Raw genomic sequence first — 26,231 nt, forward strand, 5'->3', positions numbered from 1 at the left:
TCATTAATTCGGATTATCATCTTGTGGTTGTTTCTTTAAGTCTAGTTTTAACTTGTGACTTGTTGTAGCTACCATTTCACCCTACTATCTATGCTATGCTTGGGAATGCCATGTTTAGATTAGAATAGAGTTAAAGAGAGCTTGTTTCTGAACCAGTGGCTCGGGGAACGATTTCGCGGTTAGGATAGGAATATATCTAACAATCTTGCTTAATTGAATACCGTATTATATTCGTTCATGATAGACTCAATACCATAGGAATATAGAACTGATATATTGTGTATAGATGAATAGTATTGTGGAAACATGCTATTCATATAAAAGATCCGGTCAATTAGCAATCATAGATAATCTGGATTAACGAGTGTGATTATTGAACTTAATAGGATTGATAAACTAACCACAACCTTGGAATTTTCCTCTCTGAATTAAAACCTCTGCATACACGTTTGCATTCTAGATAAATTAGTTGTTACTTGTTAAATTTACGCAATAGTAGATTAATAGAAAAACATCACTCTTAGTTACCTTAGACAATTAATTTATTTTAGTTTGCTTAATTAACGATTGATCTAAATCTCTGTGGGTTCGACATTCGACTTTTGAGTCACTTTATTACTTCACGGCCACGTATACTTGCGTGTGTATTTGGTCGCAACAAGTTTTTTCTTCAACACAAATATTCTATTAGTGACACCCGCAATGAGGAGGACGTAGCCACGCCGGTACATGGCGAGCAATATCCATGACATGTACGTGAGACGACTCCTGATGATGCCGAAGACGAGCACGTTGGGAAAACAGTAAGGATCTTGAGAGAACTGACGAGCGCGGAACAGACACCTAAATTATGCTCGCTAATTAAATATAGTATAATATAATATCGTATCCACAGAGATTGGATTTAAACAGTGTTCTCGTAATTTCTAGCTTGGTTGCTATCCAAGATGATCAACAATTGAGATTTATATGATTTCTAACTAAAACTAACTAAGAATATTAAACTATTGACTAATGACAATTGAAGCAAGAAATAAGCAAAGAAGTCTATCAATGGGAGAAGAAAGGGTTTTGATAGAATAGGTGCAAGATAATTGTTTGAGATCTAACTCTAGATAATTCACTTCTAATGTTCAAGTGAGTCTCTCGAATTCACTCAATTATTAGTTCAAACGTTCAGCAAAAACACCTCTCTCGATTAAGTCTTAACCTCACAAGATGAACCAATTTAAGCACGTGAAGATATGCAAGAATACGTAGTGGATTGGTCTTTAGGATAACCTCTCTCGATTATCCTCCTAACTAGGTTTAATCAATGATTCAACTAGCCTCATTTGATTACTAAGAAGAACTAATGAACTCAACCAACAATATAATGCAAAGATATCACACGTTATGCCTCTCTCGATTACATGAACTAGTGCTCATAGATGCAACATTTAAATCATCCAAAATGCTTCAATACATAAAACTAGAGTTATAATCCACAAACAATCATCAATACACCAAATCCATCAAACTCTAAAGAGAACTACTCCATAGATATGGAGCAATTCATCACAAATATAAGTAAAGTATAGGAAAACATAAATTCAATCCAAACTCGGATCTTGAGTGAGGAAGGAATGATGAAATCCTTGTGCTTGTGTTCTTCCCACTCCTCCTTAGTCTCCTTAGGTCCAATGTATGTCAAAAGTCCAGAAAATAACATTTTCCATGCATTTATACCAAGTAGGGCCGGTCCAAATGAAACCACCTTCTCCTATTCGAAATAGGACATTCACTCTATAAATATTGCACAAGTGCGCCGCATGGGGCGACGCGCCAAGCGGGGCATTAGTGGGGAAATCCTGAGAGCTAAATATCTATCAGGTTGCAGGAAATAGGTAGCCACGGCGCCCCACGCACCGTGGCAGTGGGGTTTTCTCAGAGTACGACTCCATCTTCAATTTTTGACTTCCAGACTTGGTCCTCGACCCCCGAACACGATCCCGACTTAATCCCTTGGACTTTTACTTCGACTTCAAAGCTCCAAATAGCTAAAATTCATTCCATAACATCTACATAGCTCGGAATCGCTACTACAAGGCATAAAACACACAATAAGTGCAAAACACTACCAATTAAAGCTCAAACATGAATAAAGAGCAGTGAATTAGAGTGCAATAAGTGACTAAAATACGAGAGATTATAGCCTACCATCAACACCCCATACTTAAACTATCACACCAAGAATATTTAAAATAGAATAAGCACAATACTGTAACATCATTGCTTCAAGATTTGACTCATAAGCGCCACACAGTTTTCACAACCCGCTCACTTACTCTAACACAGAGCTCAACGATATTACCTTTCCCATATGAATCAAGTGCCCTCACACAACAATAGAGAGTAGTTCCACACACAATAGAATTTAAGAACAATTAGGAACTCAAGATAGAAAGAATTCACTCACTCTCAGAAATAACATTCATATGCCACACAAAACGTACCATAGGCTTGCCCGTAGTGTACTACTCTTCTAAATGAGCTCATTCAGTCAAAGATCAAGTAGGGCTTTAATTAGTTGTAATGTAGGTTGCAGGATGAGTATGATACATTTTTATATATGAGTGACTACACCTCCCTAAGAACTTTAATACATACAATTAACCATTCAAAACCCCACATTTATGTTAAACTATAACTCCACCTTCGCATCAATATACATTAACTCCCTACTTCTTTAAGCACAATTACATCAAGTAACCACTATCAAGGAATACTTTTTTCACAATCATACACTTATTTTTTTTCTTTTTCAATTCAAGTGGCTCTTACTTTTTCAAAACATTGCACCCTTCTCCTTATTTCAATAGTTCCACTCAAAAGCCAAACCAACCACCCCACACTTCAACTTTTACAAATTTCATAACAAATTCAAGTGCTCACGAGAGGTACAAGGTGCAAATAGATAGTCAATTCAAACAAATGGGTAATGCTTGAAATGTGGTTGCTAAAGAAACAAGATTACATGCTCAATGGGGTTAACTAAGATACATAACAATTAGGTGGGTAAGCATATCATTGGCTCAACAAAGAAATACATATATCACTTCCAAGACTGAATAAAACTACTATTTCGTGTTGCAAACACACGGGGCAAGTTCTAGACATCAAATGCAATGCACAGAATAACACAAGACCTCACTCACACATGGCACATAACTCAGGATCGGACAATCAAGACACTCCAGTCAACACAGTTAAGCCAAGTTAAGATCATACAATTTAATGTACTTATACAAGAGTAAAAAACTGAGAGTAAGTGTCACAACTAAAGCACTTACTATTCTCAAGGCATAATAAAGTGAAGAGATATTGATTTCAACTGAAATTACATTACAAGGTTTCCGACTCCTAAAAAAACTAACTACACCCGGTTCAAACAAACCCTTGAAAATAAACCGCGGCACAAAGAAAACCCAAGGGGGAATTATTACACTACCTATTAAAAGAAAATCTTTTTGTCCTTTTCTTTTGATTTTAATCCCTCAAGAAACCTGTCGATGATATCCATCGTCGAGAAAAATCAAAAATTTAAAAACTTTTATGTTCTTTTTTCTATAATTTTTTCTATCTCCAACTACTACAACTTAAAAAAAAGAACACTAATATAAATACATACATACAAATATCCACCACCCCACACTTCAAGTTGTGGCATATCCCCATGACATACAATTATAAAGCATAAGGTAAAGGAAACTTCCCTGAACATGTAGTCTGGGTCTGAGTCGAAGTCGGGCTCCATTCCTCGCGCCCGAATTATTGAACATATCCATGCAGACAACTTCTTCTCAGCCTTTTCGGGGTAGACCCCATACATATCTTTCTCGCTCACCGCATCCTTCTCTTTTGAGCCCTTCACTTTCCACTCAACACTCGCAGCTGGTTTTTCCTTTTGTGCCCCCTTTTCTACATCCATCTTGAAAGTCACAGTCTCCTCACCCACTTATAAGCATGAGTTTTCTCTCATGTATATCCAATATCGCTCTACCCATTGCTAAGAATGATCTTCCTAGGATAAGGGGGACTTCCTTGTTTTCCTCCATTTTCACCATTATACAACCCACAGGAAATACGAACTTATCCACCCAAACTAACACATCTTCCACTATCCCCTCGTGTATTAAAGTCGTTTGGTCTGCCAGCTGCAATGATATTGGTACAGACCTTATCTCTCCAATCTCCTTCACCAATTTCCTGTAAGTAGATAGAGGCATTAAATTAATTGAGGCACCAAAATCACATAATGATTTATCAAAATGAATACTTCCTACAGAGCAAGGTATAGTAAAACTCCCTTGATCTCCACACTTTTGTGGAAGTTTGTTTTGCAATATCGCACTGCAATGCTCTGTGAGCTTGACCACTGGGGTCTCTTCTATCTTCCTCTTCTTTGTCAGGATCCATTTCAAGAATTTGGCATAAGCAGACATTTGTGAGAGTACTTCTGTGAATGGTAAGTTTACATTAACCTCTTTCAGCACATCCAACAATCTCCCAAATTGCTTGTCCAACTTTTCTCTATATAGCTTTTAAGGGAAAGGTAGCGCCGTCATATGCTCACTCTCATCATGTTCCTCTTTTCTCGAAGTTTTGCCCTTCTTTTTTTTTCTCAGCTTTCATCTGGCCCTTCTTCTTTTTATGAACATCATTCTTCAGTTGCTCCCCACTTTCTTTTTCTTGTTTCACATCATTTTGGATTGGGATGGGATCTTTCAATACTTTCCCACTTCTCAGAGTCACAACATTCACTGTTTCTTTGGGATTTCTCTCAGTATCAGTGGGGAGAGTTCCTGGGGTCCTCTCAGCTAATATTGTTTCAACCTGTCCCACATGTCTCTCCAAGTTTCGAAAAGATGTGCCCAATTCTTTGATACCTGCTCCATGGGCATCCAGCCTCTCATCTGTCTTGATAATAAAGGCCTTCATTAGATCCTCTAGACCATGCTGAATGGCCTGTTGAGGCTGATATTGTTGCCTCTGCTGATTTTGGTATGCTGGAGCTCCTTGTCCCTGGGGTCTAGAGTTATTTTGTTGCCAAGCATTCGCAGTACCACCAGGTGAACTCCATGAAAAATTGGGGTACCTCTGACCCATTGCATTGAAATTAGGGTTTCCCACAACATTTACTTCTTCAATTGAGGCTTGACACTCATGAGTAGGGTGTTATCTTCCACATATATCACAAGCTTTATTTGGTATCGAGGCTAAGGTCATCTTTCGTATTTCTTTCGCAATAGCATTAAGTTGTATCTGCACAGATGTATTTGCATCCACTTAGTGAACACCAGTTGATCTTCTTCTTTTAGCACTCTCAGAAGGCCACTAATTTTCATCTTCAGACAACTCATCAAGAATTGTGTCTATCTCCTCTGGAGTCTTCTTCATCAAGGGGCCTCCAACTGCATTGCTCAAAGTTCTACGTGAGGCCGGTGTCAATCCATCCCAAAAGTCCTAGAGTTGCATCCAGAGTTCAATTCCACTATGTTGACACTTTCTAACTATTTCCTTAAACCTCTCCCATCCTTCAAAAACAATTTCAGTCTCTTTATGGCAGAAGTTATGGATTTCTATTTTAAACTTGCCCATTTTAACTGAGGAGAAATATTTATCAAGGAATATTTTGGTCATCTCCTCCCATGTTCTAATCGATCCCGTGGGTAAGTTTCGAAGCCACTGTTTTGCATTATCTTTGAGTGTGAAGGGAAATGCCCTTAAGTACACTGCATCTTGTGAAACACCATTGTATTGAAAAGTGTTCATAATCTCCTCAAAGTCCATCATATGTGTATTTGGATCTTCGTTCATCTTCCCTCCAAAGACACAACAATTTTGAAGGGTTTGATGCAACCCTTCCTTCAATTCAAAATTTTTAGCTGCAATTGAAGGTGGTATAACACTTGATAATCCTTGATTGTAAACCGGTCTAGCATAATCGCCCATTGGTCTCCAAGGCACAAGAGCTATATTTCCAAACTGGTTTGCAGCCATGGGTTGATTTTGAGCAATTCTCCGACCTTTCTCTTCTTCACAGATAATCTGTGTATCTCTAATAGCTGCTTCCTCAGCATCCTGTCCAGCTTTTTTCCATTGTTGGGCTGCCCCTCTTGCAGCCAAATCCATATTATCATCACCGTTCCCAGCCATAGTTTCTTTGGTTGAGGATTGCCCTATAAGGCCCAGTAAAATTTGGCATAAGAAATTTAAGGTTTCGTGGTACCGAAGTAGGCTTACTTATTTGAAGATTTTAGAAATTCTTTGCGGCATGGAGTTTTTGCGTTGAACAATGCACTGGAGAGTAAAGGAAAATTTTTGGCAGAAGAGGGCATTCCTGTAACCCACTATACGGTAGCAGAATCAACCTGCAGACCGCATAATGGCTGCATAGTGAAGCAGATACTGGGCAGGATTTGGAGGATGTCTGCGGTACATTATGCGACCGTAGACAAGTTTTGCGGTGCATTATACAATCGCAGAACAGGTCTGTGTGTCGCATAACCATCACAGACCCAGGCAGGCGAGATTAGCTTCGAGCACCAAAATTGTGCGGCCGATATGCGGACCGCATATCCATTCTGCGGTCGCATATACGACTGCATAACCTGTTCCGAAGCTTCATTTTCTTGGTTTTGAAAACCCGATACTACTTCGATTAAATAGACGCAGTGGACCATTTTTGAGCTAAAACCTGGTATTTTGAGAGTGAGAGAGTGTCCTAGAGTGGGAGAGTGATCTTCAACAAATTGTTCTTCGATTCTTGCTCAAATCTTTGAAGATTAACAAGGAAAACTCACTAGGTCTTTATCCTAGAGGTAAGATTCTACACCCTAGCTCTTAATTTCAAAATTTATCTAAGAATGGGTAATTAGCAAGACAATTCTTGGGTATGAGAGTTGTTTCTTTTGCATGCATGTTTTATCAAAGGGTGTAGGAAGATTGTGAGCTAAAAATGGTAAAGAATGGGTTGTGGGATGATGGAATCATCCATAAAAGGACCCTGAAACCTTAACGCACACCTAGTATTTGATAAAATGCTCAAATGCGCTAGAACCATGATCTTCTTCCTAATTTTGGTTTAACTTGTTATATTTCTAAAATAGATTGAAGTTGCTAAGAATTCCGGAACATTTTAGAGTTTAAGGAAGCTCAATTGAGGTATGTTGGCTAAACTCTTCTTTAAGAATCGGAACCCCCATTACCCTTGTAAGTTCCAAGATATTTATTACAAATCGAGTATTTCGAATAAGTGTTGTGACAAAGATATATGTTCAATCCGTGTTTCAAATGCTCTTATCATAATGTACTATAAATTGAGAAAGTGTTCCAAACTATGTATTGTGTATCTACATGTTATGATTCCAAGTAGTGATTTATGTGGAAATTATTATGCCAAATAATGTAGAGATTGTGATTGGGATTACACGTCCACCCGCATACATTGGGGTGAGGCTTTGTGTATGATTTTGGTATTGTTGTTGCACCACCACCCATATATATATATATATATATATATATATATATATATATATATATATATATATATATATTGGGGTGAGGCGGCATGGCCGCTTTGTGTAGGTTTTTGGTACTGTGATTATTCCTCCACCCGCATACATTGGGGGTGAGGCGGAAGGGTCGCTTGAGTAGAGTTGGGTATTGTGCTTACACCTTCACCTGCATACATTTGGGGTGAGGCGGCGGGGCCGCTTTGTGTGAAAATGATTACAGAGGATCTCATCTTAAATTCTATAAATGTTAATGACATCTCTTGATAAGCTTGCTTTGGTTTAAACGACTATCTATGCTATTCTATTGTCGCCCTGGTTCATCATATTCATATTGTATTTTCGAGTTCTTAAATTGGTGTTTGGTTTTCATACTAGTACTAATTGACATGTACTAACTTCCCTTTTTGCCGGGGGTGCTGCATCTTTAATGGATGCAGGTGGTTCCACAGCGGAGGATATTGACCAGTGTTAGCGGTGCTCATTCTTCCCATGTGACTTGGTGAGCCCCATCTCATTCCGGGGTTGTGCATCTTTTGTTTCGTATGTGTAATTGTGTTTTGAGGTATAGCCGGAGCCTTGTTGCTGGCACTATCATTGTACTCTTTGGTATCTTTAGAGGCTCTGTAGACTTAGTGTGGTTTGTATATGGGTGTTGGGAATGATAAACAAGTTGTGTTGTGCTTAAATCACTTGTTCCACTTTGAACCATGAAGGTGTGTTTGTGTTATGAGACTTATTAAATGAAGTAACTAATGGTAATGAATTGGTGTTGTAGACATGATCACCTTATTTTCTAATTAACAAAAGTATGTATTATCTTTATTCATAGATGAGTTTGGGTAAAAAGAAAATCTAACAGGCTTGCTCGGCCGGGTTCACTCAGTTGAGCGCCGGTCGCGTTCCCCGATTTTGGGGCGTGACAAACTTGGTATTAGAGCCTAAGGTTTTAAAGTGTCCTAGGATGTCTCAGAGCCGTGTCTAGTAGAGTTCTTCTTATCAGTGTGTTGTCGACCACATCTATAATTTGGATGCTACTTGGGCATTTAGGTAATACCCTTCTTTCATGTTCTCGATCGTGCGATAAAGCTGATTGTAAGATTGTTCCACCTTTAACTTGTGCGTTACTCTAATTTTCAGTACATGGCACATAAGAAGAAGGCAAGAACTGGCCAAAGAGCCAATATCACCTAGGAGTGGCAGTTGATCCTATATTTGATGATGCGACACCTGAGGGGTGAGGATATTCCCCCAGTTACTATGCTGTCTACCACAACTGATCAGACTGCACCTGTCCTTACACCTACTGAAGGTGCAACGGTCCCTCCAACTGATATTCCAGTTCCACCTCCAGCTCCACCTTCCGATTCTGGTGTTTCTGATGTTGATCTTAGGGGAGCCGTACAGATGTTGGCACAGTTAGTGGCTTCTCAGGCTCAGAGATCGAGTGTCAGGCCTACTTCTTCCAGTCAACCAGGGGAATCTGCTAGTTCCAGGGTGAACAAGTTTCTTCAGTAAAATCCTCCAGTGTTTACGTGTACTAATCCCGAGGAGGACCCCCAGGACTTCATTGATGAGATGTACAAGACTCTCCGGGTTATGCATGCTACAGAGACGGAGGGAGTATAGTTGGCCTCTTACCGCCTGAAAGGGGTGGCCTATTCTTGCTTTGAATTGTGGGAGGAATCCCGTGGGGAGGGGAGCCCTCCGGCAAGGTGGGGTGAGTTCATAAATGCCTTTATGGATCATTTCTTGCATGCTGAAACTAAGGCAGCCCGTGCCGTTGAGTTTGAAAGCCTGAAGCAAAGTAGTATGAATGTGTGGGAGTACCATATGGAGTTTGCGCGCCTGTCCAAGTATGTTATTCACATGTTGCCGACTATGGAGGCTAGAGTGTGCAGGTTTGTACAGAGCCTTAGGCCCTTGGTTATTAATGAGCCGCTACAACTGCCTTGAATTCTAATATGAACTATGGTAAGATGGTGGCATTTGCTCAAGCCACAGAGGCCCGCAAATTGAAGAATAGCATGGAGCATCACAGTAGCAGCAAGGCTTGGTCCGTGGGAAACTTTGATGGTTTTTCCGGTGGTGGTGGTGGTAGGTCGGCATTATGGGGAGGGTCATCAGGGCCATCTCAATCATTCGCTCAGTCTTCGATGAGTGCATAGTCATCTGTACCTAGTCAGGGCAACAGGGGACCCAACTAGTAGGGTCGGCCCAACAGAAGGTTTCAGTAGCGGAGGCTCTCATGCCCTAAGTGTGGGAGGATGCACTTTGGGGCCTGCTTCATGGACCTACCTATATGCTATGGGTGCGGTGTGAGTGGTCACATTCAGAGGGATTGCTGCTCGGCCCGCCGAAACATGGGCAGAGGTGTGGCGCAGCCAGCTAATTCTGCAGCTACTACATCCATAATACCTCCAGCTCGAGGCACCCCAGCACCCACAGGGCGAGGTGCAGCTAGGGGTGGTGCACAGAATTCGGGAGGACCCAGCAGATTTTATGCTATGCAGAGGCGTCGGGATTCAGAGGCTTCTCCAGATGTTGTCACAGGTATACTGTCCAATCTCATGATGTGTATGCTCTTATTGGTTCAGGTTCCACTTTGTCATATGTTACTCCTTATGTTGCTATGGAATTTGGGATAGAACCGGAACAACTTCATGAGCCGTTCTCTGTATCTAGTCCGGTTGGTGAGTCTATTTTGGATGTGCGGGTTTATAGGGATTATGCTGTCACGTTGCGTGGTCGGGACACCATGGCCAATCTCATTGAATTAGGGATGGCCGACTTTGATGTAATAATAGGGATGGACTGGCTTTATTCTTGTTTTGCCAAGCCAGGACTGTTAGGTTTGAATTTCCAAATGAGCCAGTTATTGAGTGGAAGGGTGATGATGCAGTGCCGAAGGGTAGGTTTATTTCTTACATTAAGGCCACGAAGATGATCAACAAGGGATGTATTTACCATTTGGTCCGGGTTACGGACACCGACGCTGAGGCGCATACATTTGAGTCCGTACCTGTCGTGAATGAATTTCCGGGAGTCTTTCCGGATAAACTCCTCGGGATCCCACTAGACAGAGAGATTGATTTTGGGATTGATGTGATGCCAGACATGCATCCTATATCTATTCCACCCTATAGAATGGCACTGGCTGAATTGAAGGTACTAAAGGAGCAGGTGAAGGACTTGTTAGAAAAGGGTTTCATCCGGCTAAGTGTATTGCCTTGGGGTGCGCCGGTCCTTTTTGTAAGGAAAAAAGATGGGTCACTGAGAATGTGTATTGACTATCGGCAGCTCAACAAGGTCATGATCAAGAATAAGTACCCACTGCTAAGGATAGATAACTTGTTTGACCAATTGCAAGGTGCTAAGTACTTCTCCAAAATTGATTTACGATCCGGGTATCGCCGATTGAAGATTAGGGAACAGGATGTTCCGAAAACAGCTTTTAGAATCCCATATGGGCACTTTGAATTTTTGGTGATGTCTTTTGGGCTAACAAATGCCCAGCAACTTTTATGGATCTTATGAATCGGGTCTTCAACTCTTTCCTCGACTCCTTCGTAATAGTGTTCATTGACGAGGTGATAGCTTATGCTTCTAAGCAAGGTGATAGCTTATGCTTCTAGGCAACTTAAGAATCATGAAAATAACTATCCATAAATAATGGGTGTGTATTAATGCAACATGGCAAGGTGATAGCTTATGCTTCTAGGAAACTTAAGAATCATGAAAAGAACTATCCAAAACATGACTTAGAACTTGCGACGGTGGTATTTGCATTGAAAATTTGGCGTCATTATTTATATGGGGTCCATGTGGATATATTACCATAAGAGCCTTCAATATTTTTTCAACAAGAAGGAATTGAATTTGAGGCAAAGAAGATGACTTGAATTACTCAAGGACTATGACATTGATATTCTATATCATCCGGGGAAGGCTAATGTTGTGGCGGATGCTCTTAGCCGGAAATCTATGGGTAGTTTAGCACACTTGGAGGCATATCAAAGTCCATTGGCCAAGAAGTTCACCGATTGGCTAGTTTGGGAGTTCGTCTTATGGACTCTAGTGAAGGAGGGGTGATTGTGCAAAATAGGGCTGAATAATCACTTGTTGTGGAAGTCCAGGAGAAGTAATACAACGATCCATTATTGGCACAATTGAAAGAGGGGATTCATAAACATAAAACCATGGCCTTTTCTCTTGGCATGGGTGATGGTACATTAAGGTACCAAGGGTGTCTATGTGTTCCAAATGTAGATGGTCTCCGGGAGAGAATCATGACTGAGGCTCACACTTCTAGGTATTCCGTGCACCCGGGCTCTACAAAAATGTATCATTACCTTAAGGAAGTCTATTGGTGGAATGATATGAAGAGAAATGTAGCGGACTTTGTGGCGAGATGTCCAAATGTCAGCAAGTGAAGGCCGAACACCAAAGGCCCGGTGGGTTGGCACAGAACATAGAAAGTCCAATGTGGAAGTGGGAAATGGTTAATATGGACTTTGTAGTAGGACTACCTCGCACTCCTCGTAAGTTTGACTCGATTTGGGTGATTGTGGATCGACTCACGAAATTAGCCCACTTTTTACCGGTTAAGGCTACCGATACAGCGGAACAGTATGCTCAGCTGTATATCAAAGAAATTATCAGGTTGCATGGCACTCCAGTTTCTATCATTTCTGATCTGGGGGCACAGTTCACGGCTAATTTTGGAAGACATTTCAACAAGGTTTGGGTACTCAGGTGAATCTCAGTACAACCTTTCACCCACAGACGGACGGACAGGCAGAGCGGACTATTCAGACGCTCGAGGATATGTTGTGTGCTTGAGTTCTAGACTTTAAAGGTAGTTGGGATGATCATTTGCCACTCATAGAATTTGCCTACAACAAATAGTTATCATGTTAGCACTAAGATGGCACCATTCGAGGCTTTATATGGAAGGAGATGTAGATCTCCCATTGGGTGGTTCACAATTGGTGAAGCAGAGTTGATAGGGCCAGACCTCATGCATCAGGCTTTGAAAAAAGTTAAAATCATTAAGGAGCGGTTGAAGACTGCTAAGAGTCGTCAGAAGTCCTATTCAGATGTTCGTCGTAGGGATTTAGAGTTCAAAGAAGATTATTGGGTATTCTTGAAGGTTTCCCCCATGAAAGGTGTAATGCGATTTGGTAAGAAAGAAAAATTGAGTCCGAGGTATGTCGGACCGTACAAAATCATTCAGAGCATCAGTGAGGTGGTGTACAAGCTTGAGCTACCATCCGAGATGTCATTAGTGCACCCAGTGTTTCATGTATCTAAGTTGAAGAAAGTAGTTGGAGTCCCGACATTCATTGTTCCGGTTGAGACTATTGAGGTTAATGAGGAATTGACTTATGAAGAGATTCCAGTTTCTATTATTGATCGGCAAGTCCGAAAGTTGAGAAATAAAGAAAATGCATCCATGAAAGTGCTATGTCGAAACCAACAGGTTGAAGAGGCTACTTGGGAGACCGAGGAAGAAATGAAGAAAAAGTATCCTTATTTGTTTGAATAGCCATGTATTTTCAAAGTTGTGATCTATGAAAATTCTAAGAGTTACTTTCTATGAATTATGTATCATTGTACAGTTGATATTAATGGTGTTCCTTTTCTGGCAATATATTGCTTATGAGGCAACGGTTTGCGTTGTTCTTGTGTTATATTGTATCGTCGGTTATGTATATGTTGTTAGGCTTGGTCGCTGGGATTCTCTGACAGGTGGATAGGCCCAGTTACAGGGGAGACTCTAGTGATTTTGTTTTGACATTTAGGGTGTTAGCCAAATTTTGAAACTACTGGTGGGTGTGAATTAACAGTCGGGCCACATTGAATGCTAATGGTGGAATTTGACACTCATTCAATAACGAATGATCCTAAGTGGGGAGAATGTAAGACCCCATAAAATTTCACGTAAGGAATTTAAGGTTTCGTGGTGCCGAAGTAGGCTTACATGTTTGAGGATTTTAGAAATTCTTCGCGGCTCAAACTTTTTGAGTTGAACAATACACTGAGGAGTAAAGGAATATTTTCGACTGAAGAGGGCATTTCTGCAGCCCAGTATGCGGTCGCATAATCACTCTACGGAACGTATATGGCTGCTGAGTGAAGCAGATGCGGGGCAGGATTTGGAGGAAATCTATGGTACATTATGCGACCGTACACCAGTTCTGCGGTGCATTATGCGACCGCAAAACAAGTATGCGGGTCGCATAACCACCGCAGACCCAGGCAGGCGACATCAGCTTCGGGCACCAAAATTGTGCGGCCGATATGCGGACCGCATATCCATTATGCGGTTGCATATGCGACCGCATAACCTATTCCGGAGCTTCATTTTTTTGGTTTTTAAAACCCGGCCCTACTTCGATTAAATTGGCGCAATGGACCATTTTTGAGCTAAAACATGATATTTTGAGAGTGAGATAGTGCCCTAGAGTGGGAGAGTGATCTTCAACAAACTGTCCTTCGATTCTTGCTCAAATCTTTGAAGATTAACAAGGAAAACTCACTAGGTCTTCATCCTAGAGGTAAGATTCTACACCTTCTTTCTTTGGGATTTCTCTCAGTATCAGCGGGGAGAGTTCCTGGGCCCTCTCAGCTAATATTGTTGCAACCTGTCCCACATGTCTCTCCAGGTTTCGAAAAGATTTGCCCAATTCTTTGATAGCTGCTCCATGGGCGTCCAACCTCTCATCTGTCTTGATAATGAAGACCTTCATTAGATCCTCTAGGCAGGCCGAATGGCCTGTTGAGGCTGATATTGCTGCCTCTATTAATTTTGGTATGCTGGAGCTCCTTGTCCCTGGGGTCTAGAGTTATTTTTTTGCCAAGCGTTCGCAGTACCACCAGGTGAACTCCATGAAAAACCGGGGTGCCTTTGACCCATTGCATTGAAATTGTTGTTTCCCATAACATTTTCTTCCTCAATTGAGGCTTTACACTCATGAGTAGGGTGTCCTTTTCCACATATATCACAAGCTGTGTGAGGCTTATTTTGTATCGAGGCTAAGGTCAGCTTTCGTATTTCTTTCACCATAGCATCAAGCTGTATCTGCACAAATGTATTAGCATCCACTTGGTGAACACCAGTTGATCTTCTTCTTTCAGCACTCTTAGAAGGCCACTAATTTTCATCTTCAGACAAATCATCAAGAATTGTGACTATCTCCTTTGTAGTCTTCTTCATCAAGGGGCCTCCAACTGTATTGCTCAATGTTCTATGTGAGGCCGGTGTCAATCCATCCCAAAAGTCCTGGAGTTGCATCCAGAGTTTAATTCCACTATGTTGACACTTTCTAACTATCTCCTTAAGCCTCTCCCATGCTTCAAAAACAGTTTCAGTTTCTTTCTGGCAGAAGTTATGGATTTCTCTTCTTAACTTGCCCGTTTTAACTAAGGAGAAATATTTATCAAGAAATTTTTTAGTCATCTCCTCCCATGTTCTAATCGATCCCGTGGGTAAGTTTCAAAGCCACTATTTTGCATCATCTTTGAGTGTGAAGGGAAATGCCCTTAAGTACACTGCATCTTGTGACACACCATTGTATTGAAAGGTGTTCATAATCTCCTCGAAGTCCATCAGATGTGTATTTGGATCTTCGTTCATCTTCCCTCTGAAGATACAACAATTCTGAAAGGTTTGAAGCAACCCTTGCTTCAATTCAAAAATATTAGCTGCAATTGGAGGTGGTCTAACACTTGATAATCCTTGATTGTAGACCGGTCTAGTATAATCGCCTAGTCCCCAGGCACGTGAGCTATATTTCCGAACTGGTCTACAACTATAGGTTGATTTTGAGCAATTCTCCGACCCTTCTCTTCTTCATAGATAATTTGTGCATCTCTAATAGCTGCTTCCTCATTCCCGTGCAGCTTTTTCTAATTGTTGGGCTGCCTCTCTTGCAGCCAAATCTATATTATCATCATTGTTCCCAACCATAGTTTCTTTGGTTGAGTATTGCCCTGTAAGGCCCCCTAAAAGTTTGTATAAAGAATTAATGGTTTCATGGTGCCGAAGTAGGCTTACGTGTTTGAGGATTTTAGAAATTCTTCGCGGCTCAGACTTTTTGGGTTGAACAATGCACTGGGGAGTAAAGGAAAATTTTTGGCAGAAGAGGGCATTTCTGCGGCCCACTATGTGATCGCTGAATCACTCTGTGGACCACATAATGGCCGCAGAGTGAAGCAGATGTGGGGCTGGATTTGGAGGAAGTCTACGCTACATTATGCGACTGTAGACCAGTTCTGCGGTGCATTATGCAACCGTAGAACAGGTTGGCGGGCCGCATGACCATCGCAGACCCAGGCAGGCGACATCAACTTCGGGCACCAAAATTGTGTGGCCGATATGCGGGAGAGTGATATTCAACAAATTGTCCTTCAATTCTTACTCAAATCTTTGAAGATTAACAAGGAACACTCACTAGGTGTTCATCCTAGAGGTAAGATTCTACACCCTAGCTCTTAATTTCAAAATTTATCTAAGAATGGGTAATTAGCAAGACAATTCTTGGATATGGGAGTTGTTTATTTTGTATGCCTGTGTTATCAAAGGGTGTAGGAAGATTGTGAGCTAAACATGGTAAGGAATGGGTTGTGGGATGATGGAATCCTCCATTAAAGGACCTTGAAACTTTAATGCACACCTAGCGTTTGATAAAATGCTCAAATGAGCTAGAACCATGATCATCTTCCTAATTTTGGTTCAACTAGTTATATATCTAAAATAGATTGAAGTTGCTAAGAATTCCGAAACATTTTAGAGTTTAAGGAAGCTCAATCGAGGTATGTTGGCTAAACTCTTCTTTAAGAATTGGAACCCCCATTACCCTTGTAAGTTCCAAGATATTTATTACAAATCGAGTAATTCGAATAAGTATTGTGACAAAGATATATGTCCAATCCTTATTTCAAATGCTCTTATCATATTGTATTATAAATTGAGGATGTGTTCCAAACTATGGATTGTGTATCTACATGTAATGATTCCAAGTCGTGATTTATGTAGAAAGTATTATGCCAAATTGTGTAGAGAATGTGATTGGGATTACACCTCCACCCGTATATATTGGGGTGAGGTGGCAATGCCACTTTGTGTATGATTTTGGTATTGTTGTTGCACCACCACCCATATATATATATATATATATATATATATATATATATATATATATATATATATATATATATATTGGGGTAAGGCGGCATGGCCACTTTGTGTAGGTCTTTGGTACTGTGATTATACCTCCACCCGCATACATTGGGGTGAGGCAACAGGGCCGCTTGAGTAGAGTTTGGTATTATGCTTACACCTCCACCTGCATACATTTGGGGTGAGGCGGTGGGGCCGCTTTGTGTGAAAATGATTACAAGTGATCTCATCTTAAATTCTATAAATGTTAATGACAGCTCTTGATAAGCTTGCTTTGGTTTAAACGACTATCTATGCTATTCTATTGTCGCCCTGGTTCATCATATTCGTACTGTATTTCTGAGTTCTTAAATTGGTGTTTGGTTTTCATACTAATACTATTCGACATGTACTAACGTCCTTTTTTGCCGGGGGCGTTGCATTTTTAATGGATGTAGGTGGTTCCACAGGGGAGGATATTGACCAGTGTTAGTGGTGCTCATTCTTCCCAGCTGACTTGGTGAGCCCCATCTCATTCTGGGCTTGTGCATCTTTTGTTTCGTATGTATTATCGTGTTTTGAGGTATAGCAGGAGCCTTGTTGCCGGCACTATCATTTTACTCTTCGGTATCTTTAGAGGCTCTGTAGACTTAGTGTGGGTTGTATATGGGTGTTGGGAATGACAAACAATCTGTGTTGTGATTAAATCACGTGTTCCACTTTGAACCATGAAGGGGTGTGTGTGTGTGTGTTTTGAGACTTTTTAAATGAAGTAACTAATGGTAATGAATTGGTGTTGCAGACATGATCACCTTATTGTCTAATTAACGAAAATATGTATTATCTTTATTCATGGATGAGTTTGGGTAGAAGAAAATCTAACAGGCTTGCTCGGCCGGGTTCACTCAGTTGAGCGCAGGTCGCGCTCCCCTATTTTTGGGCGTGACATGCCCAACCTTTTCTGATGTCTCGGTTAGATCTCTTTCCTTCCTCAGCTGTCGAAGTTGTTTTTCCATCTCTGGCTCGTATGGTAGCACTTCTTTTGCAGAAGCTCAAGTCATGCACCACTTTAAACCTGTAACCTGCGCATAGTCAACGAACACAAACGTAATAGCACCTAAATTTGACGAGCTCGGAACACACACCTAAATTATGCTCGCTAATCAAATATAGTATAGTATTATATCGTATCCACATGGATTGGATTTAAACAGTGTTCTCGTAATTTCTAGCTTGGTTGCTATCCAAGATGATCGACAATTGAGATTTATATGATTTCTAACTAAAATTAACTAAGAATCTTAAGCTATTGACTAATGACATTTGAAGCAAGGAATGAGCAAAGAAGATTATCAATGGGAGAAGATATGGTTTTGATAGGATAGGTGCAAGATAATTGTTTGGGATCTAACTCTAGATAATTCACTTCTAATATTCAGGTGAGTCTCTCGAATTCACTCAATTATTAGTCCAAATGTTCAGCAAAAACTCCTCCCTCGATTAAGTCTTAACCTCACAAGATGAACCAATTTAAGCACGTGAAGATATACAAGAATGCATAGTAGATTGTTCTTTAGGAGAACATCTCTCGATTATCCTCCTAACTAGGTTTATTCAATGATTCAACTAGCCTCTTTCGATTACTAAGAAGAATTAATGAACTCAACCAACAATATAATGCAAATATATCACAAGTTATGCCTCTCTCGATTACATGAACTACTGAATATAGATGCAACAATTAAATCATCCAAAATGCTTCAATACATAAAACTAGAGTTATAATACACAAACAATCATCAATACACCAAATCCATCAAACCCTAAAGAGAAATACTCCATAGATATGGAGCAATTCATCACAAATATAAGTAAAGTATAGAAAAATATAAATTCAATCCAAACTTGGGTCTTGAGTGAGGAAGGAATGATGAAATCCTTGTGCTTGTGTTCTTACCACTCCTCCTTAGTCTCCTTAGGTCCAATGTATTTCAAAAGTCTAGAAAATAACGTTTTTCCATGCATTTATACCAAGTAGGGTCGGATGTATTGAATCGTTTTGGATGATTTAATTGTTGCATCTATATTCACATGTTCATGTAATCAAGAGAGGCATAACTTGTGATATCATTGCATTATCTTATTGGTTGAGTTCATTAATTCTTCTTAGTAATCGAAAGAGGCTAATTGAATTATGGTTTAACCCTAGCTAGGAGGATAATCGAGAGAGGTTCTCCTAAAGGCCAATCCACTACGAATTCTTGCATATCTTCACTGAGCTTAAATTGGTTCATATTGTGAGGCTGAGAGTTAATCGAGAGAGGAGTTTCTACTAAATGTCCAAACTAATAATTAAGTGATTTCGAGAGACCCACTTGAACATTAGAAGTGAATTAACTAGAGTTAAATCCCAGACATTTATCTTGTAAGTTTTCGTGAATCCCTTACTATATCGTTATGAACACCGCATGATTTTTTTCTTTGTTGTATATGTGCACCCATATTGAAAAGCTCTCACAGACATGGTCTTAACAAGATGTTGAATCACAAAACATTGCATGTACCTACTCTTTGAACGAGATGCATTATTCGTGAATCCACTCAATCACAAATTCTCTTATTTACAACCTCTTGTGAAATTGATCTCTATAATTATGTCCTTGAATTGAGTTATAACTCTAGGATTAATACTTCCCACTTTCTTTCCTAAATTCTCAACAAGGGACTATACCTGATGAATTTCGTACAGAACCTATTGATTCAAATGGATAACATCTGCTCATTTGTACCTATGCACGCACCACCATAATATTTACCTATGTGATATCAAATCTAATGTAAAGCAGCCTAGTGTTGAGATCCTTCTTGAGCCACTCTTTTTCTCTCTGGTGTATGTGGCTCCTATGATTTGAACAATCACTTTATTCCTTTGTGTATATTATTATGAATCCTTTTCATCGTCTAGTAACATGAGAGCATATTGAATTTTCTCACACAGGATCAACTATTGGCAGAGGTTAAGCTGTGAGAATGATAATAATCCCACAAGTATTTAACTTCTTTTTCATGTTAATGGGTTTGTGGCATAGATTCTTTGTGTCAAATATGGTTAAGAGCGTAATGCAACTTCATGTATCTTGAAACCCACATTACATTCAGGGTGCTAGAATATTCTCATTTCGAGTTAAACTGTTTTTTCCTACATTCCATGAGAGAACTGATGTCACGTACCTGGCTATTTATCTTTGAGGCCTACTATTGCCAAACAAGGAACATATGGAATGAAACAATTGTTGCTGTCCTTTTCATGACTCATAGTCTTCCAAGAATAACTGACGCTAATGTCTTTATCCTCCCGACCATGCCTCACATATGTCACATGTCTTAAATGACTCATTTATTTAAATCTCAGTATCATGAACACGATCCCTACATTATCAATGCCCACTAGGCAACTCTATGCCTCATGTGTCGAATCAATGATGTCATTACAATGATTAACCATGTCAGCACTATTGGTAGTCACCTTCATGTCTCTTAGGATATAACCTCCTAAAATGCCGTGCTCAGCACATTGATGGATTCTTGAATAATTCTAGCCAATCTCGAACCTCGTTGTTCATATTTATAGTAACATAAAGGGGTTGAAGGTTCAAACATGTCAAAGAAGAAGCATCATCCCGTGATCAAATATACTGGATAGGAAATCTTATGGTCATATTCAAGCTAAGCACATCTTAAAGTAATTGTTGGAGGTTGCCAAAGGTTTAGTTTGGGTGTTCGGCGTAAGGATTTAGAGTTGAAGAAAGTGAACGGGTTATTATCAGGATTTTCTCTATGAATATATTGGGTGAATTGTTAGGGAAGGTAAAGTATGTGTAGTCACATTAGGCTTTATGAAATCTTGAAGGAAATTGGTCAAACTATGAGTATGATATTTCCCTATTATTGTCCTCCGTGTACCTGGTGTTTCATATGTTTATGTCTAAGGAGGTAATTGGAAATCCTTTGTATATCGTTCTGGCAGAGGTTATTGAAGGTGAAGTTAATGGATAGTTAGCTTATGAAACGTACCTAATTGCCACCCTTGTTAGAATAGTCTGGAAGTTGGGATTGCCTACGTTAATGTGTTATGGCTAAGTCTGTAAGTCGAGAAGGTCACCTTGAAGGCCGAAAGTGTGGTGGAAAGAAAATATTTTCGCTTGATTATGTAGCAATTGGTTTTGATTTGAAAGGTACCTTCTAGGTGTTATGATTTAAAAATGTACAGTTCATGTCCAGATATCACTCTTGATAATATAATGCATGTAATGTTAAGATTAGTGATATTGATATACATTATGATGCTTTGTGGAGTTGTGGATGTGTTGATAGGATGATTTTGGTGATTCTTTGACAGGTGGATAGGCCCAGTTACAGGGGACACTTTGTCGGAATTTTTAAGAATTTGTAAAGATAGCCGAAATTTAAGGGCCATAAGTAAGTTTAAATTCTGAAAAGTATGAGACCGAGGTAGTCATAAGTGGCTATGTATAATGGTTGGAGGTAAAAGGATGGTAACTCTATTCTTATAAGTGACTTGTAAAATATTCGAGGACGAATGTTCTTATGTGGGGGAAAATGTAATACCCCGGAAAAGTTCGAAGTACTTGACCGCTAGTAAGAACGTTGATGTGCGCTCATTATATTATTTTGTGTGCAATCAAAGACTATTAATATAATGGATATCAATTTCATATGATAATAAGTGTACGAGGCATATTATAAGTTTTGTGGGGTCTAAGGAGAGCCCTATGTCCAAGTCAAGTTGGAAATTTCATTATAGACTAAAGTTTCGAATATGTACGCACAAGACCAAATTTGGACGTGCTTAACTCTCATTATATGATAAGATATATGGTGTATTACCTATCAAAATAAAGGTATATGTGTCTAGTTTCTAATGCTTCAAACCGTTCATCATTTGGATACTCCTACAAGATGTTATGACCAAATTACCAAAGACTGGCAGAAGGTGATTCTGCGTCTGCGATCGCAAAAGTGGTTATGCGGTCGCAAAACTGGTCGTAGACCTGACCAGCGCAGCCCAGTTCTGGGCATTGATTTTGCGGTGCATTGTGCGACCTGTATGCCAATTGTGCGATCTATTATGCGACCGCAGTCCTAATTCCGGGGGGGGGGGGTTAATTTTTCTATTTTCATAACCTGACCCCATTTTGATAAATAGCCTTTGGGGCTTATTTTGGGGTATTTTTCTGAGGGTTTTAGAGAGAGGTAAGAGCATTTTAGAGAGAGAAGAAGGAAACCTAACATTATAATCATCCAATCTTGCACCAATCTTCAAGAATCAAGGAAGCCAATTAAAAGATCTTCGTCTAAGAGGTAAGCTTCAAACCCCTAGTCTTCAATTTCGAGTTTGGGATAAAAGATGGGTGATTGGGAGTATGATTCTTGAGTGTAAGAGTATTATTTTATACATGCTTGTACTAATAAGGTTTGTGGGAAGATTGTTAAGCTCAAATAAGTAAATGTTGGATTGTGGAGTGAAGGAAATCTTGTAGAAGTACCTTGTATCCAAATTTGCACACCTAGTGTTTGATAAAATACTCAAATGAGCTGAAACCATGAATATCTTCCTAATTTGTGTTCAATTTTGTTATGTCTCAAAATAGATTGGGATTGCTAGAATTTCCGGAACGTTGTAGTAATTTAAGGGAAGCTCAAAGAATGTGTGTTGGCTAAACTACTCTTTTAGAATTGAATTCCATAATGTTCCCGTAAGTTTCAAGTATGGTTGTTCCCAATAAAATCGATTGTCCCGAATAAGTAATGTGTCGAGAATTATGTATTCAAAACGTGTTCCGAATGTTCCTATCACATTATGTTATCTTTTGGGAATGTGTTCAAGAATGATATGGGTATTAAAATGCTATGTCTTTGAGTTGTGTTTCAAATGAAGGTTATGATGCCAAATTTTGTGAGAAAACACAATATGCTTAAGACTCTTAATTGCTCATATGTGTACCTAAAGTCTTGATTGGAAATGTCTTATTGTTGATAATCCATAAAGATGGTTGGAAGTGAAATAAGTGAATTGGGGATATAAAGTGTGGCCAACGTGCCAAGAGTGAAAGTTATACTTGTGGCCAATAGTCCCAATGAAGTGAGATGATGTGATAAAGAATATGAAATGAGCCTACTCAACTGTTTTAAAAATGATTTCGAAAATAGAATTTCCTCAAAGATTTTGTACTTAATTCATGCCCATAAGGGGCTGCTTTAACTAATGCTTTGCTTTATAAATGTATCCAGTGTGATTCGAGTTCTTACATACTCATGTGTTGAAATTGTACATTGTCATTTATGGGGAAGGGGAAGAGTATTGCAAGAATAAATGGTGATGGGGAAGAGTATTGCAAGAATAAATGGTGTATTGATTGTTTATGATTTAGATGTGTGTTTCTGTTGCTGGTTGGTATATCCCATTCTTTGGGAAGAAACCATTTGTGTTTAAAGTTACCATTACAAAATTTTTGAAATATTCTATATGTTGATATTTGATGGTGATCTTTGAAATTGAAAGATGTGAAAGTGTGGAATATGAAATACGGCCATCGTGCTAGGTATAAAGAATCTTGTGAATGGCCAAATGAGCCAAGGAAATATTATTCCCCTTAATTGGGATGAAACTGGTAATTATTGTGGATTGGAAAAGTCAACCCACACGACATATGTGGGAAGGCGGCCTAGCTGATCGGGTGGAGATCGGACACCATGTTGCGCACATGTTGGTACTACTAATGGTAACAACTTTCTTTCGCATCACATGTCAAACCACATTGTTCGTGGGGAGATAGCCTAGCCGATCGGGCTTGATCAAATTCCGTGCTAACAAAGACGGTGGTATATCGGTGCTAATGATCTCCCAACCAAAATTGTATAAGAAGTTCGTATTTTGAAAATTATTATGTTTTAAATTGGACATTTGGATATTGTTGATTGTGGCTTGCTGTTTCTGTGGTTTTCCCTTTCTTATATTGGCATTCTATTTTTGAAAGAGGACAGTATAATACTAGTGCTATTCGACAGTACTAACGTCCCTTTTGCCGGGGCCGCTGCATCATTAATAAATGCAGGTGGTTCTATAGCAGGCGGCATTGATCAGTGATAGCAGTACACTCTCTTCAGCTGACTTGGTGAGCCCCACTTCATTTCGAGGTCATGTATCTTTCATTTCTCATTTAATATGTTTTGAGGTATAGCCGGGGCCTTGTTGCCGGCATCTCCATATTACTCTTCTGTTGTACTTAGAGGCTCCGTAGATAGGTTATGGGTGGTATTTGATGTTGGGTATTGAACTAGAAATGTTGGTATTTGGAAAACATATTTTTCATTATATCTATAAACTTGTAATATTTTGGAAATTATGAATGAAGCTGCTAATGGGAATAAAACGGAAGTTGTTAATGAAATATTTTCAGTGTTTGATTAATGGAGTACATCTCCTCTTATTTCATGAATGAGTTTGGGTAGAAGGAATATCTGACAGGCTTGCTCGACCGGGTTCACTCGGTTGAGCGCCGGTCGCGCTCCTCGATTTCGGGGCGTGACACCTACTACCGTACAACGATACCCTGGTAATTTCTCTTAATATTTTAGATTTTGAAATTAAACATGTTTATGTGGACCCAGGAAGTTCAGCCAATATCAATTAATGTACAACGATACCCTGGTAATTTCTCTTAATATTTTAGATTTTGAAATTAAACATGTTTATGTGGACCCAGGAAGTTCAGCCAATATCAATTAATGGAGATTGCTGGAACAAGCCAAGTTAACCGGAAGCATCATTCCGGCCACAAAGCTCCTCGCTGGGTTTAACTTAGCATGTGACAACCTTAGAGGAAATCATGCTGCCCACAAACGCCGAAGGGGTCATGAAGACTACCTTGTTTGAAGTAGTGGATGGCGACGTGGGATACAATATTATTCTTGGCAGACCATGGCTACATGAGATAAAGGTTGTGTCATCAACATACTATCAACTTCTGAAATTGTCAACTCCACAGGGAATTAAACAAGTAAGAGGAGATCAACCGGCGGCAAGGAAGATGAACGCAATCTCGGTTTCCAACAGTAAAGAGAAGGAACATGCGACATAGCAATTATAGGAACCGATGCCCGCTCCCGAACCAAATGAAGTCGACAAAGGGGAGGAGCCATCGGAATCCTATCAGGTGGCAAGGTATTTCCAGGTACCGGAAGAAATGAACGCAACCAAATCCACGGTGGAAGAACTCAAACAAGTCGCATTGTTTGAGATGTTCTTAGAGAGGAAGTTTCACTTAGCGATGAGATTAAACCCCGAGCTCAGGTCAGGATTAATAGAATTTCTTAAAATTAATGTTGATTCTTTTGTGTGGTCGCATGAAGATATGACATGTATTCTGCTAGAGGTGGCCATGCACAAGTTAATCCTGGACCCCAACATCCCTTCGGCAAGGCAAAAGAAGCGCCCAATTGCCGAGGTCAAAAACAGGTTTGTCAAAGAATATGTAACTCGATTTCTTGATATCGGTTCAATCCAGGAGGTAACGTATCCCGAATGGCTAGCTAACGTAGTAGTAGTTCCAAAAAAGAATAATAAATTTTGCATATGAGTACACTATAAGGATCTGAATAAGGCGTGCCCAAAAGACTTGTTCCCATTGCCAAACATTGATCAGATGATTGATGCGACGACCGGGCATGAGTTGATGAGTTTCCTCGATGCCTATTCCGGGTACAACAAAATCAAAATAAACCTAGAGGATCAGGAAAAGACTTCATTCATAATGAAGTTTGGCACATATTGCTACGATCTGATGCCTTTTCGGGCTTCAGAATGCCGGAGCCACTTATCAGAGGCTCGTGAACAAAGTGTTCGAAATGCAAATAGGAAAAAAATGGACGTTTACATAGATGATATGCTGGTTAAGTCTTTGAAAGCAAGTGATCATTTGAAACACCTTCAAGAAACTTTTGACATCCTAAGGAAGCATAACATGAAGCTTAACAGGGAAAAGAGTGCATTCGGAGTCAGCTCCGGTAAATTATTAGGTTTCCTGGTGTCATAAAGGGGGATCAAAGTCAATCCTGATAAAATTAAAGCCAGCGAGGACATTCTCGACTAGCTAACAAATGTGAAAGAAGTCCAAAGGTTAACTGGAAGACTGGCTGCTCTAAGCAAGTTCATTTCACTGTCTTCGAAAAAATGCCATCACTTCTTCTCACTTCTCAAGAGGAAAAAAACTTTGAATGGACTCCGGAAAAAAAACTTTGAATGGACTATCAAAATCGGAGGAACGCGAACAGTTGCTAATTTACTTAGCGGTCTTGAAGATAGCGGTAAGTGTCGTTCTAGTCCGAGCTGATGAAGTTACGCAATCTCCTATCTATTACGTCAGCAAAATTTTAATGGGAGCGGAAACTTGCTACCCAAACCTCGAAAAAATGGCCTTAGCTCTGGTAGT

General features: G+C 39.8%; 1 long non-coding RNA gene and 1 other non-coding gene across 2 annotated transcripts in view; both read left to right on the forward strand.

Annotated features, from left to right (window-relative positions):
• Positions 1-26,231, forward strand: part of LOC138908733 (uncharacterized) — a 174,955-nt gene that overhangs the window by 138,952 nt on the left and 9,772 nt on the right. The gene's annotated exons all lie outside the window — the stretch shown is intronic.
• Positions 14,864-14,970, forward strand: LOC117273331 (small nucleolar RNA R71). The gene has a single exon (XR_004503343.1). It is a non-coding gene; the product is annotated as a small nucleolar RNA R71 (small nucleolar RNA).

The sequence above is a fragment of the Nicotiana tomentosiformis genome, chromosome 3, assembly GCF_000390325.3.
Source record: "Nicotiana tomentosiformis chromosome 3, ASM39032v3, whole genome shotgun sequence".
In the NCBI taxonomy this organism is placed as follows: domain Eukaryota; kingdom Viridiplantae; phylum Streptophyta; class Magnoliopsida; order Solanales; family Solanaceae; genus Nicotiana; species Nicotiana tomentosiformis.